The sequence below is a fragment of the Rhinichthys klamathensis genome, unplaced genomic scaffold, assembly GCF_029890125.1.
Source record: "Rhinichthys klamathensis goyatoka isolate OS25496 unplaced genomic scaffold, OSU_Roscu_1.1 h1tg000181l_1, whole genome shotgun sequence".
Taxonomy (NCBI): Eukaryota; Metazoa; Chordata; class Actinopteri; order Cypriniformes; family Leuciscidae; genus Rhinichthys; species Rhinichthys klamathensis.
In genome coordinates, this window is record NW_026606709.1 from 2,999,278 (window position 1) to 3,015,074 (window position 15,797).

A 15,797-nucleotide genomic window follows, 5' to 3' on the forward strand; every position below is an offset into this window, starting at 1 on the left:
AAACACAGGCAAAGAAGAAACAGAAATTAACAATCTCATATGTAAGCAGATGTATATGAAAAATAATGCGATCATCAACAATAAAATGCATATCAAAATGGCCTAATGTTACAGAGTGAAATGTCAACCCAGGAAGTGGTTAGGACTGTGCAAGCTTTGGGGGTGTTGATGAACTCGCTCTACTCCGTCTATGTTTGAATCATCGTACTGAATCCAAGCTGGATGTAGTCTTTGACAAAAACACGATATTCTCAGCTTTTTGCTCAAAATGTTCCTTTTTTAATGAAACATACCCACATTCAAGTGTTGATAAAGAAAATAATGCATTTTTCGAAAATTTCGGATATGATACTTCTGAGTGTTTCTTTTTTCTTTCTTTTTTTACCAATCTGACATGAGCAATCACCCCTTCATCTCCAGCTGTTTTGCTTTCACCTCAGCTCTGTTTGTTAGGTGCAAGGAGGGTAACTGGCTAGTGTGCCTCTACCAAAATCAATACATATCAAATCCACTGAAGTTTCCTCTTTGAGCACTTAACCTTGTCAACTTTGCAGTTAGTTCTTTTATCTCTCTCAACACAAAAGCTTTCAGGACCATTTTTAACAAAGAATGCATACACCAACACACAAAAGCATTGTCAAACATCCCTGCTTGCCGGCATAATTGAGGACGGTCAGGAAAACAACCATTTGTTCTTAACAAATAGCAAAGTCAAATGATTATTCTACACGGAAAACCGAATCAAGCAAAGACGCAGAAAATCTCTCAAGCGCCATGTATCTGCTCATTTCCCTTTCCATTACACCATTTTAGATTGGTTTCAATGAGAATGGAAAGCTCTTTATACTATGCCAATAGCAAAGCAAGCAGTGTCAAGCATTTCAAAAGCAGAGCAGTGAGTGTTTGATGGTATTGTGTGTTTGTTGCTGTAGAGGACAGGAGTGTTATGGAGAGCGTATGGCTATGGGCCGCTTTGATGTTAGTTCTCAATAGCAGACCCCTCTCATCTTAATATGAGTGTTTTCGAGCTCAAATTGCACCGTGCAACGAGGATTAGCTTGCGGGAGTTGTGTGACAAGCCTTATCAGGATTCAAATACACACATGCACTTATACACAAGTGAACATTTTATCACTGATATGCACATTACATAGCCATAAAGCCCAGATCTGATAATTGCTAACAACATTTCATTTACGTATTAAAGCTGTGTGTCAACAACTGAGAAACCTCAACAGACCGCAACAGTAGTTCCGGTAGTAAAAATCTCATTAACTTTGTCTACAGAGTAATTGATTTTTAACAATAACATATAAACCTTTCCAGACAGACCTACCATGAGTTCTGAGGTTCTAATCTTAAGTGATGATTTATGCATGTATAAGCCAAATCAATATGATTTCTAGATTTAATAATAAAAAATAAGAAAAGTCACTGATAGCATGCAACTGTTTAAGTCTTCTTAAACTCTACACTCTACATATTGGTATATAAATATTTTTTTCAATCAACAAAAATATTGTCTTATACTTGGAATCAAAAATTGAACTGCCATTTTTATATGATTGTGTTATTCACAATGCTTCATGGGATGCAAAGTTTATTGCCTAAAATGTCTTCCATACAAGTCCTTCATTTGTTCAGATTTATTCAAATCAAGTTTGTGATGATACATGAGATTCAATGATTTGTCTCAAATCTATCATTATTAAGGAATTTAATACGGGAAAATGAACGGGAAAAATACTTCCCGAACCAAACCTACTGATAACCAAAAGTAAATTGTCCAAAACTGAAAGTGTAAAAGCTTGTGTAATACTGCCTCACTTTAAAAGTGTGTGATATTAGCAATTCCAATCCTTTAGGGTGGCTAATGCAAGTCTATGCACACAAAATATCACATGTGATAGGCAGTAATTTTGAGGTAGTAATTCTGAGATTATGCTTGAACCTACATCAGCTGCGTCTGCACTGATCCCTGCCTTTAACTTTGGATTACACTTAAAACCCTGCATATGATATCATTCCTTTTGTGTGTTAAATGTCCACTCTATTTTTAATGGATGATGGTTGAATCACAATTAAAGGAGTAGTTCCCTTTCAAATGAAAATTAGCCCATGATTTACTCACCCTCAAGCCATCCTAGGTGTATATGACTTTCTTCTTTCAGACGAATACAATCGGAGTTATATAAAAAAAAAAATCCTGGCTCTCCATGTTTTATAAGGGCTTGGATTGCAACCAACAGATTGAAGCTCAAAAAAACGTGCATCCATCCATCGTAAACGAACTCCAAACGGCTCCAGGGGGTTAATAAAGGACTTCTGAAGCAAAACGATGAGTTTGTGTAAGAAAAATATTAATATTTAAACCTTTATAAAGTAAAATAACTAGCTTCCGGCCAAACGAACATATGGATTCCACTTGAGTGTACAGAATTTTACTTTGTAACGCGTTAAATATGAATATTTTACTTCAACTCATCATTTCGCTTCAGGTCTTTATTAACACACAGGAGCCGTTTGGAGTTCGTTTACGATGGATGGGTGCACCTTTTTGAGCTTCAATCTGTTGGTTGCAATCCACTGCCATTATAAAACTTGGAAGAGTCAGGATATGTTTTATATAACTCCGATTGTATTCCTCTGAAAGAAGAAAGTCATATGGCTTGAGGGTGAGTAAATCATGGACTAATTTTCATTTTAAAGTGAACTAATCCTTTAACTAGCTCATTAGAATGTGATCATGTTTATGCAGTCGAGTAAACAATCTCACACAAGATTTAGTTCAATGGGAGGCAACAACTGGGATGACATTTCAGTGGCCCATACTCCTGATCAGAGGCATCTGATCTCATAGCACTGTCCAATCCCGCTTCCTCTCTCAGTAGTTGGGTTCATCTCCAGCTGTGGGCTCTTCAACTGACGCCTCTATCTAACTCAATCCTTTCATGTTGGGATTCTCAGATAAAGAACATTAAAAGGCTGATCTAACATTTGCTTTAGAAGTCACAAACACAGATTTCTGCTCCATGGGTCGGCCAAAAGCCCATTTTCCATGCAGTGCACTGAGTTTCGACATATTAATACTGTAAAGATACAAGCAAAACATTTCAAAGCAAACATCTGAAGCTCAAAAGAAAGCGAACAGCAATGAGAAACGTTTACTTAATGACTTAAGGTCTGCACAGCTTTATAAAGACATCAATTATTGGGTAAAAGCTGTTCTTGCACTCTGGTGAGATTACCACCCTTGGCCAACCAACCACATTGTAGGGAATTATATATACAGGGAATATAGTTTTAATAACTATGAAACATGATCGGGAATCACCTACAAATTATAAAATTACCCATAAAGGGAAAAGTTACCAACGGCCTGTTTGGACAGCCGAACACAACGAATTATGATCAGTTCTCCATCCAGGTCGGCGAAAATAGATCAATTGTACTATCAATAATTAATCAAAATGGATTATAATTAAATACTAATATATCAATTATGTCTATCATATATCAACTCTAAGGATACCCCTGATGGAATTAATTCAGTATCGGATGATCTGTTTGTCCCGCAAACTGATCACGCGATCTTTATCAACTCGTACAGAAATATCCTACTTTATAGACTTTCACGAAAAGCTATTCCTCTGGCCACGAGGATTAACTTTCCTGTTCTATAACAATACCTTTTTAAGTATCAATAAATTTGTAAAGCACGTAGCTTTGGATCGTACATTAAAGGGACTTGTATATGAGCAAGAGACAGTCAGTCAAATTAATAATGTATTTAATAAAGGAGTATACTACGTATACGGTTACTAACATTACAGGAATAAAATGTATATACAACAAATAACAACGGACAAAACAAGATACTGAAAGAATCTGAAACAGGGAGAGAGTGAGAGAGAGAGGGAGATTTGAATTTGAATTTGGCAAAATTCACCTGGACATTTAAACCGTTGAGAGACAACACGGAAAAACACAATCTTAATGCGCTGAAAGCTCGATAACACGGATATACTTGCATGGTTCTTATGTTGCTGAACATGGCTGCGTGAGTGAGTGTCTTGTGTGTTCCGTTGGAGCGTCACGTGGTTTGCAGCTGTTCCGGAGCACGCACTTCAAAGGTTTAAAGGTCCTTGGCGTAAAGTTACCAAAGAAATAATTCAGACTAAGTTCATTTCACTTCGTGGAAATGAACAGAGTAGAATACAAAACAAAACTCAACAAAAGTTAAGATCTCCGTGGAGGAGATCACTAAGCAGAACAGTTACATGATGAAGCCACGCGGAGACGAAGGAAGGAGAGAGAAGAGTTGCTCTTTAAGGCATTTTGGTTCACGCCTTCTCTCGCGTGAATGAACCAATCACCTATGAGAAAAGTGCGCGCCAAAGTGTCCCTTTGTCCTGTCGAGGCCTACTTTGCATGTTTTATGACAGTGACAGAAATGTGTCAAATTTTACTCCAGAGATGATGAAACATTTCATCACAATCTACGATATGGATTCAGCTAAGACAAACCCAGAGGTTTACATTGATACCAAACAAAAACATGAAAAGCATAGGAATTACAAAGATACAGCTTACTGCATAATTACACATACTTATGGTTCATTTAATACTACGATAAAATCACAGATATCCCATTATGACGTGGGCAAGCAGGTCCACTTAAAAACATATCGAATATATCTTAGTAAAGTCTTTATATGAGGAAGTTAATGACAGATTCATGTGTGTGCGTTTTTGGAGAGAGCTTTCTGGCCGCCTGGCATTCCTTTCTCCGCAGAAAGGGGGTGTTAGGTCGAGAAGATCTTTTTGAAGCTCGGCGAGTTCTAGTTTATTGGTGTTTGGGTAAACACTCTCGTGCTGTAAAGCGGACTACAAAAATGTCAAATGTAATTGAAGGTAAGGCTGTAAACCAGCTCAGCAATCCCACATGTTCTCTGCTCACCTCCACCTACTCACCTCTTTGGTTGGCGATGGTCTCAAGGGCTCTCTTAACAAGAGCAGCCTGATACTGCAGATCTGACCGTCCTCATCATATTGGCTTGCTTTTCTCTCACAATGCCTCACATCACAAGTACTCAGTCCGTTAAATGACGGTGTCTTGAAAAGGATGGCTAAATGTTGCACCTCGGTCTGGACCGGGAAGACAAACCCACCGGAATTCCTTCAGGTTTTCACTAGGGCTTTTTACAGGAACCCATTGACATTCACAGCTGCTCGTATGAGGGAAGTTCAGTGAATTGATCTCTCTAGGCTGGTGGGTAATCACTGAGCTAGTGCCAACTGTATTCAGCTCTGCTTGATGGCTGAGCAACCTTGGCCTAAGCCAAGCACTTTGTTCCCCTGCTGTTCCTTAAGCCTATCAGAGGGTATCCAGCCAATTCAGCTGTGTGACCCCTAAAAACAGTCAGTTAGTCATTAACACATATCACTAATTTATATATATAGAGAGAGAGATAGAGATAGATAGAGAGATAGAGAGATAGATAGATAGATAGATGGATAGATGGATGGATAGATAGATATTCTTTGTCCCTGCACAAAACCATTATAAATGAGTGAGTTGTAAGAAATTTCCCTCTCTGCTATTAAACATGAGGGTTTGGATGATCTGTGTAAATGGGGTTGAGTAAAAGGACATCACTGATTCATACACCTACTCAATAGCTTTCATTCTGTTGGGTTATCCATAGCAGCCATCCCTGTATCTTGTCAGGTAGATACAGTTGTAAGATCTGAATTGTGACAATTCAGCTTTTCAAAGATGTATTTGTACGCATTCAGACATGAAAAACATACATATTCCAAGATTATGCATGAATGAATACTAATACTTGCATTTGGCTAAAAGCATGTGGTAGAAGTAATCACCAAGGCCAAGAGTTTTTGAAGTGTGCAAAGTCAGACAGACCTGTAGTCATCTCATCTTTTTATACAGAACTTGTCATTTAGTGAAGTACCCCCAGTCTTTCAATTGCTAAATACAAGTCATTAATGTGCGTTGTGAACTTTTGCAGCACATGTGTTGTCAAACTGATGAAGATGTTTTCTAAATTTGCTGGTGTTTTTTCTATATGCATGTTTTTGCTTCAGATGCAGCGCGTTGAGCTTTCGTACTGGTATTCATACTTTATGAGAGGCAAAATGTATAAAACGCAGTGAATGATTAGCAGACCTGCCAACCTAGAAGAAATTTTATGAGTACAACCCCTCCCCCCGCCACTTTTCTTTTTGTTGGGGGGGGGGGGGTTGCACTCATAAAATTTCTTCTAGGTTGGCAGGTCTGCTAATCATTCACTGCGTTTTATACATTTTGCCTCTCATAAAGTATGAACACACAAATACAAAGTGAATAAACACACAAACACATGCCTATCTTCATAATTCTAGTTTTGACCTCTAAAGGTTTTTCTTAATTTGACACAAATCCAAAATTTTACTTGCACTGCACTGCAACAGTGAAGGTCCAAAGTTTCAATCCTGCTCAACACCATTTCTTTATTCATGATTACTATTGTATTGCATATAATCTGTGCTGGTCAACTAGTCTAAAATTAAGAAACCCCTAGATAACAGTAAAACAAAAAAAACAAAAACAGGTGTGTAGGCTACCTGTTATTTATTTTAAATTGGCTACTTAATTTATTATTCCAATATCCAAATATGATACTAAATCCCACGGGGAAAAGGGCTTCTATTTGTGACGTGCTGTCTTTGCATTTGAACAGTTTACATTATAAACAGGTCAGGACACGCATTAGCTGAATAAACTTTAGCCAATACAAACATATTTATAGAAAACAGTTAACAATGAATAGACAGGAGTCCTGTCACATGAACAATAATAGCAAAACGAATCAAGTATAAGTTCAAATAAGACGAATCCGACATATAATGAGGGCTGTTAACAGTAAAGTGTCCGTCTAACGAATTTTAAAAACACGAATGGATAATACAAAAAGCTTTGACATTTTGACATAAAAAACACAAGCAAGAACTTTGCCTGTTAATTTTCATTTTATAAATATCTTCTCTCTGTCTGCGCGAGTCTGTGTTTGTGAGAGAGTTCGCGCAGCACTGATACATACAACGGTAATTTTTAATCCAGAAGTATGCTAACTAACTCGCTAGTTTTCATACAAAATAAATATGTAACATAATTCGGTACTTTAGTTATTTAGTTATTATTAAAATAATAATGTAACACATGCAGGCTACGTTTCTTAACACTGAGAATGAAAAAAATAAATGCCTGTTTCTCCAGACTCGCGCTTATCAGTCATCCACAAATCACAGCACTTTCATAATCACTAATCACATAATCACGATTTCAATTTTATTTAGTTTTATTGTTCAGCATTACTTGAGCATTTTATAATTTGCATGGCTGAATGTCTTCCTCTTATCTGAGTTACCATGAATGAATTACGGAGTATTTTTAAATAATCCATGCGATCACTCCCGTGTGATAAACAATCCATTTCAAATGAACTCAAATACAATATTTCAACTTTCCACATCCACCCCAGCCCGTTTACCTTCAGGAGTTAGAAGTACTGTGACTACTCTAAGTTAGGCCTAACGTTACTGTCCTCGCTTAAATCAGTCAGACGCGTGCGTACATGTTGGCAGGTCTGGATTAGCAGTGCTAGGGATGGGCGATATGGCCTAAAATCCATATTGCGATACATTGCAGCCTCTTGCGATAACGATATACATCACGATATATAAATTATGATAGAACCATTTCAGAACAGGTTAGATAGACCATAACAAAAGCCAAACTGCTAAATGTTTTTTTTTTTTTTAAAGAAACGTACGTAGTTTTGAGAACATTTATTATGCAAAACTGTAATTATACAACATGATGTTACAGATAAATACATTTCAGCAATAGCTTTAGAGACTTTAACAAAGAAAAAGCTTAAAGTATTGGGTTTCTTTTAGGGCTGTCAAATGATTAATCGTGATTAATCACATCCAAAATAAAAGTTTTTTTTTACATAATATATGTGGGTGCACTGTGTATAATTATTTTATATATATAAATACACACACATGCTTGTATATATTTAAGAAATATTTTCATGTATATAGATTTATATATAATTTATATTATATATAAATATAAATGTTTTATATATAAATAATATTTTTTCCTTAAATATACATGCATGTGTGTGTATTTATATATATACAAAATAATTATACACAGTGCACCCACATATATTATGTAAAAAAAAAACTTTTATTTTGGATGTGATTAATCGTGATTAATCATTTGACAGCCCTAGTTTCTTTCCTTTAGGGCACGCCTGTTCCACACATACTCCGTGTGCAGTGCATATGCAGTGCGTGTTGCGGTGGTATGCGGCACAGGAGCAGCACGCGCTATTGTGCTTTCAGACAGTAGGCTGGTAATACGTCTACACTCTTTCACAAGACTTAGGCTATTCACGTTTAAACTTAATACACAACTTATTATATTATTAATATAAATATTATTACTTCTGTATAGATTTATATATTAAGTTGCTCAAGCAGGTAGCAAAATATTTACATTTATGTTAACATCGCAAACATTAAATTAAAACATACATAATTGACAAAAACAGCTCTCTCATACCTTTTCTTTTGCATTTAAATCTTTTTTACAAGAAATATTGCGGTCACAAAGAACTTGTTTTTCCACCTCCACGAAAAGACAAGTGCATCCATTATGTTGCGTTGTTGAGGTAACTTTACTGTGTAGTTTTCCTTGCTTTAATTACCCCGAGCTTAAATTTAAAAAGAAAATGACATGTGAAAAATAGTATAACTTAATTAAATGTATTTAAGGAGATATTACTATATTTTCATATTAATCCGTGTTCATTTTGACCATGAACCATACGCTGTCACTTTAATTCATCACGTGCAGCACAGCAAAAATACTCTGTGCGGAAACGATCGCTGCACTGCTGTATACGCACCGCACCTGGAACGCATTGCCGCACCGCATCCGCGTGCAGGCCTGTTACGCCGGGTTCACACCGGACGCTGAAGCGACGCGGAACGGAAATTCACGCGCGGTCCGGCGCGTGCCTGTTCACACCAGACGCGTGTTCTTCGCGGAGGTCGACAAGCGCTTCTGCTCAGTTGTTTATTCAGAGCTATTTTTTTTTTACATCATGGGTAAATAACCTCATAATATAAATACAACATGTTTCTGTAACCAAGAAGTTTGTGCCTCTCCCTCTCGTTGTTTCCCTGTTTGTTTGTGTGTTCGCATTTGTCACTCGCGGTATTTTAATTTGAAAATTGCTTTTATTTTGACAATTGACCGGATAGTCGAGTGTTTCTTGGTGTAACTTCCTTCCGGAATTGACGCGGATCACTCGCGGCTCGCGGAAAAAATAGACCAGACGCCGAAACTGGCGCTTCACGGCGCGTGCCGCCTGCGCCGCACCGCGGCGCTCCGCGTCTGGTGTGAACGACACCATAGGTTAACATGGGCGCCGAAAGGAAGCGGCCTCCGTTCCGCGCCGCTTCCGCGGCGCTTCAGCGTCCGGTGTGAACCCGGCGTTAACATGGGTACGGAAAAAATACGCACTGCATACGCAATGCAAACGGAGTATGTGTGAAACAGCTCCTCCGTTTTGCTTTCAGCCATGTTTACTCAAGATGACGAATACGATGATGCGTTGCAGCCGGTTTCAGCTCGTGGCTCTAAATTTTGCGGGTAGATTGCGTCAACATGCATTATCACAATAGAATTAAAATCTCTATCGTAGGCCAATTTTGTATAGTTTATATTACTAAGCAGTGCTAAAAGCAGTGACGTTACTGTATAGACCTTAGTCAGGTTAGACGCCATTTTAAATTGAACTTTGAGATTTTCATCTGTGTTTTTTTCTATTTGCATGTGTCTTCATCAGTTGCAGCACGTTGAACTCGCCTGGCCACTAATTAAACTAATTAAATGTAATTTAATTAAATTAAATTAAAATTATGACAGACTAGTTTAGTCAACACCATATATAATTCTAAAATTATACTAAAATATTTATTAAAAGCATCCAAACTTGTCACTGCCTACAGAGCCAAAACTGAATGTGATCTAAATAAAAGTTTCTTCAGAAGTTAGACATATAGTAACGGGGTACTTCTCTTATGTTAAAAGCTGGAATATATGAGAGCCTAACCTCAGCCACCCACCCAAACCTGCCCACACACATTTGCTGCAGCATACATACAACTGATGTGAATGGACAATGATAGTCAAAAGCTAGCCAATTAATCTGTATTCATCTGTGATTGCTATCTGCATTTATCTGAGACCATAATCATAATGTAGTGTTTTTGAGAAGGCTGCTCTCAAACATGAAACTCTCAGTCGCGGTGAATAGGCCGTGAATTTAAAGGGGTGGTTGATTATGATTTCACTTTTTTAACCTTAGTTAGTGTGTAATGTTGCTGTTTGAGCATAAACAACATCTGGAAAGTTACAACGATCAAAGTTCAAAGCAAAGGGAGAAATTTTATTTTACAGAAATCGCTTTTTAAGTACTACAACAAACGGCTGGTAGGGACTACAATGAGCTTATTCACGGGTTAGTGACATCACTAACCCTAAAATCAACATAAATTGATTGGACGGGATTTATAGATTATCATGACAGAATATGCTAATCAATGACTAGAAGATAGTTAAGTCCACATCAGCTACATAAACTCATCAACTAACCAATCAGAAATGTCCTGTTGCATTCTACATGTTGTCACTTCTTGAGTCTCTCCATCTTTTTCCGACTCCGGTTCGAACATAAAAGGCTAAAAGTTTTTGAAATTTTTAGTGCGTGTCTGTGGGAGGTAATCGGAGCTGCTAACACGCAAGCTCTTGAAGCTCCGCCCTCTGTGCCGGGAGCAGCCGCTCATTTGCATTTAAAGGGACAAACAAAAAAATTGACAATTTGAACATGCTATAAAAATATCTGTGGGGTATTTTGAGCTAAAACTTCACAGATATGGGGACATCAGAGACTTATTTTACATCTTGTGAAAAGGGCATTATAGGACCCCTTTAATTGTTTTGTTTTATAAATAGAATGCTCTTTTAGATTTTAATAAGAGGATTACAAAAATAAAAAAGCATTTTCCATACAAATGGGGAAAAAAATCCCATCATATAATACATTTAAAAACAATCTAAGAAAAAAATGTCAAATATTTGGGCAACAACAGGCTCAATATCTCTCAAACTGGGTTTCATCAATGATGAACAGGGTTGCCAGGTCTGCACAGCAAAAGTAGCCCAATGGCCAATCAAAATATAACCCAAAATTCGATTTTCTCTGTAGGGGGCCGAATTCTCCACTGAATTTCAACCCACGGCAACAACTTACAGTAAGTTTAGCCCAATTCCAATCCCAGACTATGAACTATGAAGCACATAACAAAACGACAACAACGAAAACAAAATGATATAAAAGGTTCCTTGTATAAATTCAGAAAATACCCCATCTAGTGTATTCTCTGGGCACAATGAAATTACTAGAATTATTTCAAAAGGTATTCTGACAAAAGCACTAAGACAACATAACCTTAAACTAATTTATATCAAGTGACAGGAAACTAATTGCCTAATTACAAACACAATTGCTTGTTAAATGTGTCCTTAACAGATAAATAGCTTGCTGCAAAAAATTGTGTCACAAATACCATAACAGTGGATGAAGACCGTGGAAGGTGTAACACTCCTATCAGGTAAAACATTTTCCGGGAACAAATATGAATGTTCGTCTACATCAGAGCAAAGTCATTTCCTCTCTCTGCAATGTACATTCTGCAACAATCGTGCGGTCAATCATAATGTGATGCAACTCAGCACAAGGGATCTACCCGATCAATGGAAAATGAGTTTTATTTTGCTATTGTTACAGGTACTGTTTAAAAAAAAACATCAGTGGCGATATAAACTTAAATCAGATACGTTAAGCCGTCACAGAGACCAGAAAAGAACTGCAAAAGCAGAGGCCGGTTTTCTGGATGCCATCAAGTATGAGAACCAATTTTAGCTCTATACACGAAGGGTGCTCCAGGGCAGCAGTTCAAACATTTTTTCTAGGCGAATCCAACAAATCACATCAGTAGATTAGCCGTCAGAAAAAAACTGTTGTGTTTGAAGCTCGGTTCTAATGTTACAGGTCACAAATTCCCTCACAGTAGCCTCTGAGTTCAGCTACATTCTGTGCTAGCTTCATAGCAAGACTCACCGTGTGCTTACAGTGTATTACTGCAGATTAGCAGCAGTGGAGTGTGTATGTGCTGTATGGTAATGATGGTGGAATAATGAGAGTATGCACTTATGTTTTTCCTGTGCGGTTGCTTGTTATCTCTAAGAGTCAGCAGGCCAGAGCAACAGGCTTCAATCAGTATACACCCACTCATGCACACACGCAAAATATAAGGACACACACAACAAATATGAAGGACAATTCCCAATGTCCCACTACTTTCCTATAGACTCTCTCAACTGTCCTGATCATTAATTAAGCCATTTGTACATGAACATCCCATCAAAACAGAAGAAATCAGGACATACAGAGACATACAACTGAACGTTAGAATGGTAGACAGTAGGGGTGTAACGGTACATGTATTTATCCCGAACGTCACAGGGACGGGACGGTGCATACAGTAAGAGGACGAAAACAGTCAGTCACAGGCGATCCCCACTCCAATCCAGAAGGGGGTGTGCGTGGTAATGCAACGCTGTTTGCTAACCGCCACAACAAGAAAAAGAGCAGAACAAGAAGAGACGATCTGCACCAACCCAAAATAAGAGTTCATATGGCATGCAAGAGCTTGCTAGTAGCCTACACACTGAGTTTCGATTCATTTTTGGGATGCGCTCTACTAACTTCATGGTAAGGAAACCGGGATGGCTGAAAGTGGCATCCTGTTTGTTTTCTTTATTTTACAAAAGCACAATGTTTTGTTTCTTTTGTGTGTACAGTTTCGAATGATGTCTTGCTCTTATCTGTATTTTAAGTTGTTTCTGATGCTATAATGAATGAGGGGGGAAGTGGGCAGCCGACATTATCCAGATGTGAAAATCATTAGAGCTAGGCAGAAAAAGACTAGAGGAGTGCAAAAAAGTTTTATTTTTTCATTATTTTATTTATTTTGTACTTTTATAACACAAGAGATGCTTTTCAGTTTTGCAGATTGTGACCAAATAATATTTTTGCTTTTTTTATCAGCCCTATAAAAAAAATATGACCTATGCAATAGTGCATTCTGTTTACTGCTTAGTGCTTAATACACTAAAGGAGACAGTACTGTACCAAATAGGGGACTAAATGCCACTAGGTGGAACGAACTGTAATTTGCACTACTGTTTGTTTCAAATAAATGAAAAGAAACCTAGCATTGGGGATTTGTTGCTTTTTACTGAACTCGTATCGAACCGTGACCCAAAAACCGAGGTCCCCACCGAACCATGACTTCTGTGTAACGTTACACCCCTAGAAGACAGATAGAATGGTACATGGATAGAATGACAGAATGATTGACAGACTGAACGATAGAAAGATGGATGGATGGAATCAGGACAGACAGACAATCTTTAGACAATCGACAGCGATTAACGCATTAGTTATGGAATTATTTTTGTGCCAATAAAAATGAACGTAACTTTTCAAGAAATCAATGAAAATATAAATTGAAACTGAATAAAATATCTTTGAAACTGAAAAAGAATGAATCGCAGGCAATTTTTTTTTACTTTGTTTTTAATACACTGCATGTTTTGCTAACTATTCCTCATATTTCTTTTACTGATCTAAACTTACAAATGCGCTTCAAGAGTTTTCATTTACGCTTCTTAAGTTTTCGTTTGCTTCTGAAGTTTTCGTTTACGCTTCTGAAGTTTTCGTTTACGCTCCCTGAGTTTTCGTTCGCTGTTCTGACACAATTCTCTCGTGGGGGCGGGGCTAGTAGCAGTGTGTTCTCATTGGTTATTGAGTTTTTGATTGACAGCTTTCTTGACCTGGAAGTGAAGACGTCAGTGTTGTGTTTACATGTGTGGATGTGAGCGTCTGTAAGCGCAGCTTTCTATTTCATTTAGGTGATATTAAGTTTATATCTGTATTTATTTACTGCTACACTATATTGTTGAGATGATTTCTTATAGAAGGAATAGTACAGACAAATGATATAATTTGTCATCGTCGATATCAGAATACTGGATAGCCTACTCGTGGTAAGTCAGATTTTAAAATTTTTTATTTTATTAATTAATACTAAACTAATACTATTTATAATACAGTACTTGCTTTTTCAGGTGGAGAGGCATATTAGAGCTCAGTGAGAGCCCATAACATTATACAGCAGTGTCGTCTTGATTTAATTGGTAAGTTAACCCAATCATTACATGACTTGTTTATCTAACGTTACATAAGGTTACATTCATATTTCCCCCCTGCCACCCCAAACAACATTGGGCTAGAGTACTGTACAGTATCTGTACTGTAGCCTACAGTACAAAAAGTACTGTATCAGACAATGACCGATGCCATTGGACCAGAGCGCTGTCAATCACTGCCCGATTCAACTTTAGCAATGTAAAGCCAATTGCTGATTAATTTGCGATGCAGAGTTTTTAAAAGAGTAGAGACAGGACTTGACCACATTCCACGTCTCTATTCATAATATGTAAACACTCAATTATTTTGAAGTATTACCCTGGGCGCAATATTTATTCTGCAAAATGCAACAAAATGCTTTTTCTGTGTCCATATTTGAGCAATAATAATGCAAAAAAAAAAAAAAAAACAGTTCGGAGAAAAATGTAAAATTTTTAATTTTTAATTTTAATTTTATTATAGTCTTTAATAATAAATATATGTCCAAATGCAAAACCTAATACATGCAAGTAATTATGACTGAAAACATCCAGCAACTAGGGAATACACAGCCATGGATAAATGTTTATAGGGCTATACAGCCATCTACTGGTTACACAACAGTATTACAGATGATAAATGGTGCATGACTCAGGGGGTAAATATTTAGTACTGTAAAATCCCTTAAAACATTTATATAATTTGTTTGAAATAATTATTTTAAGTCTGCAACTTGTTACTGCATGTGGATGTTCAAAGCAGTTTGTATTGTTAGATTATAATACATTTCCTTTCTCACTTTCCAGGGAGTTGAGCAACTTTTCCATAAACAAAATTCTGATGCTGACACAGAGGATGGAGTGATAATACCAGAGATCAACTGTCTCCATCAGACAATAATGTTACTTTGTTCAGACATATCAGCTTTGAATGACTGGGATCCTGATCTTCAGACACCTGATGTATTTTATTTTAATATTATAAAATAGCAAATATTTTAATTTCTTTGGAGCTCTAGATTAAAACAAACACAGTTTACAAGTACACAAGAGGTTGCAGTTTATTCTTATTAGTCTATGCTGATCATGGATTAGCATACCAACAGCATATGAATGGGATAGTTCACCCAAAAATAAAATTCTCACTTATTTTACTCACCCTCATGCTGTCCCAGATGCATTTTACTTTCTTTCTACAGATAAATACGAATTAAGATTTTAAGGAAAGTAATCCATCTCTGCGAGTCCTAAAGATGCTTTAAAAACCACACACAGTGACCGTGATGTCCATGCGACCTCAGTGGATGAATCAATGCCTTCTGAAGTGAAACAATAGGATAAGAAAAATACTAATAATGTAAACTGTTTTAACTATTAAAAATCACTTCTGACCAAC

At 37.1% G+C, this 15,797-nt stretch overlaps 1 protein-coding gene and 1 long non-coding RNA gene across 2 annotated transcripts in view; one reads left to right on the forward strand and one right to left on the reverse strand.

Moving 5' to 3' along the window:
• The window catches only part of cdh13 (cadherin 13, H-cadherin (heart)), a 430,791-nt gene that overhangs the window by 261,216 nt on the left and 153,778 nt on the right, over positions 1-15,797 (reverse strand). The gene's annotated exons all lie outside the window — the stretch shown is intronic.
• LOC130094817 (uncharacterized) lies at positions 14,047-15,748 on the forward strand. Its single transcript, XR_008808006.1, has 3 exons — positions 14,047-14,260; positions 14,342-14,410; positions 15,209-15,748. It is a non-coding gene; the product is annotated as an uncharacterized LOC130094817 (long non-coding RNA).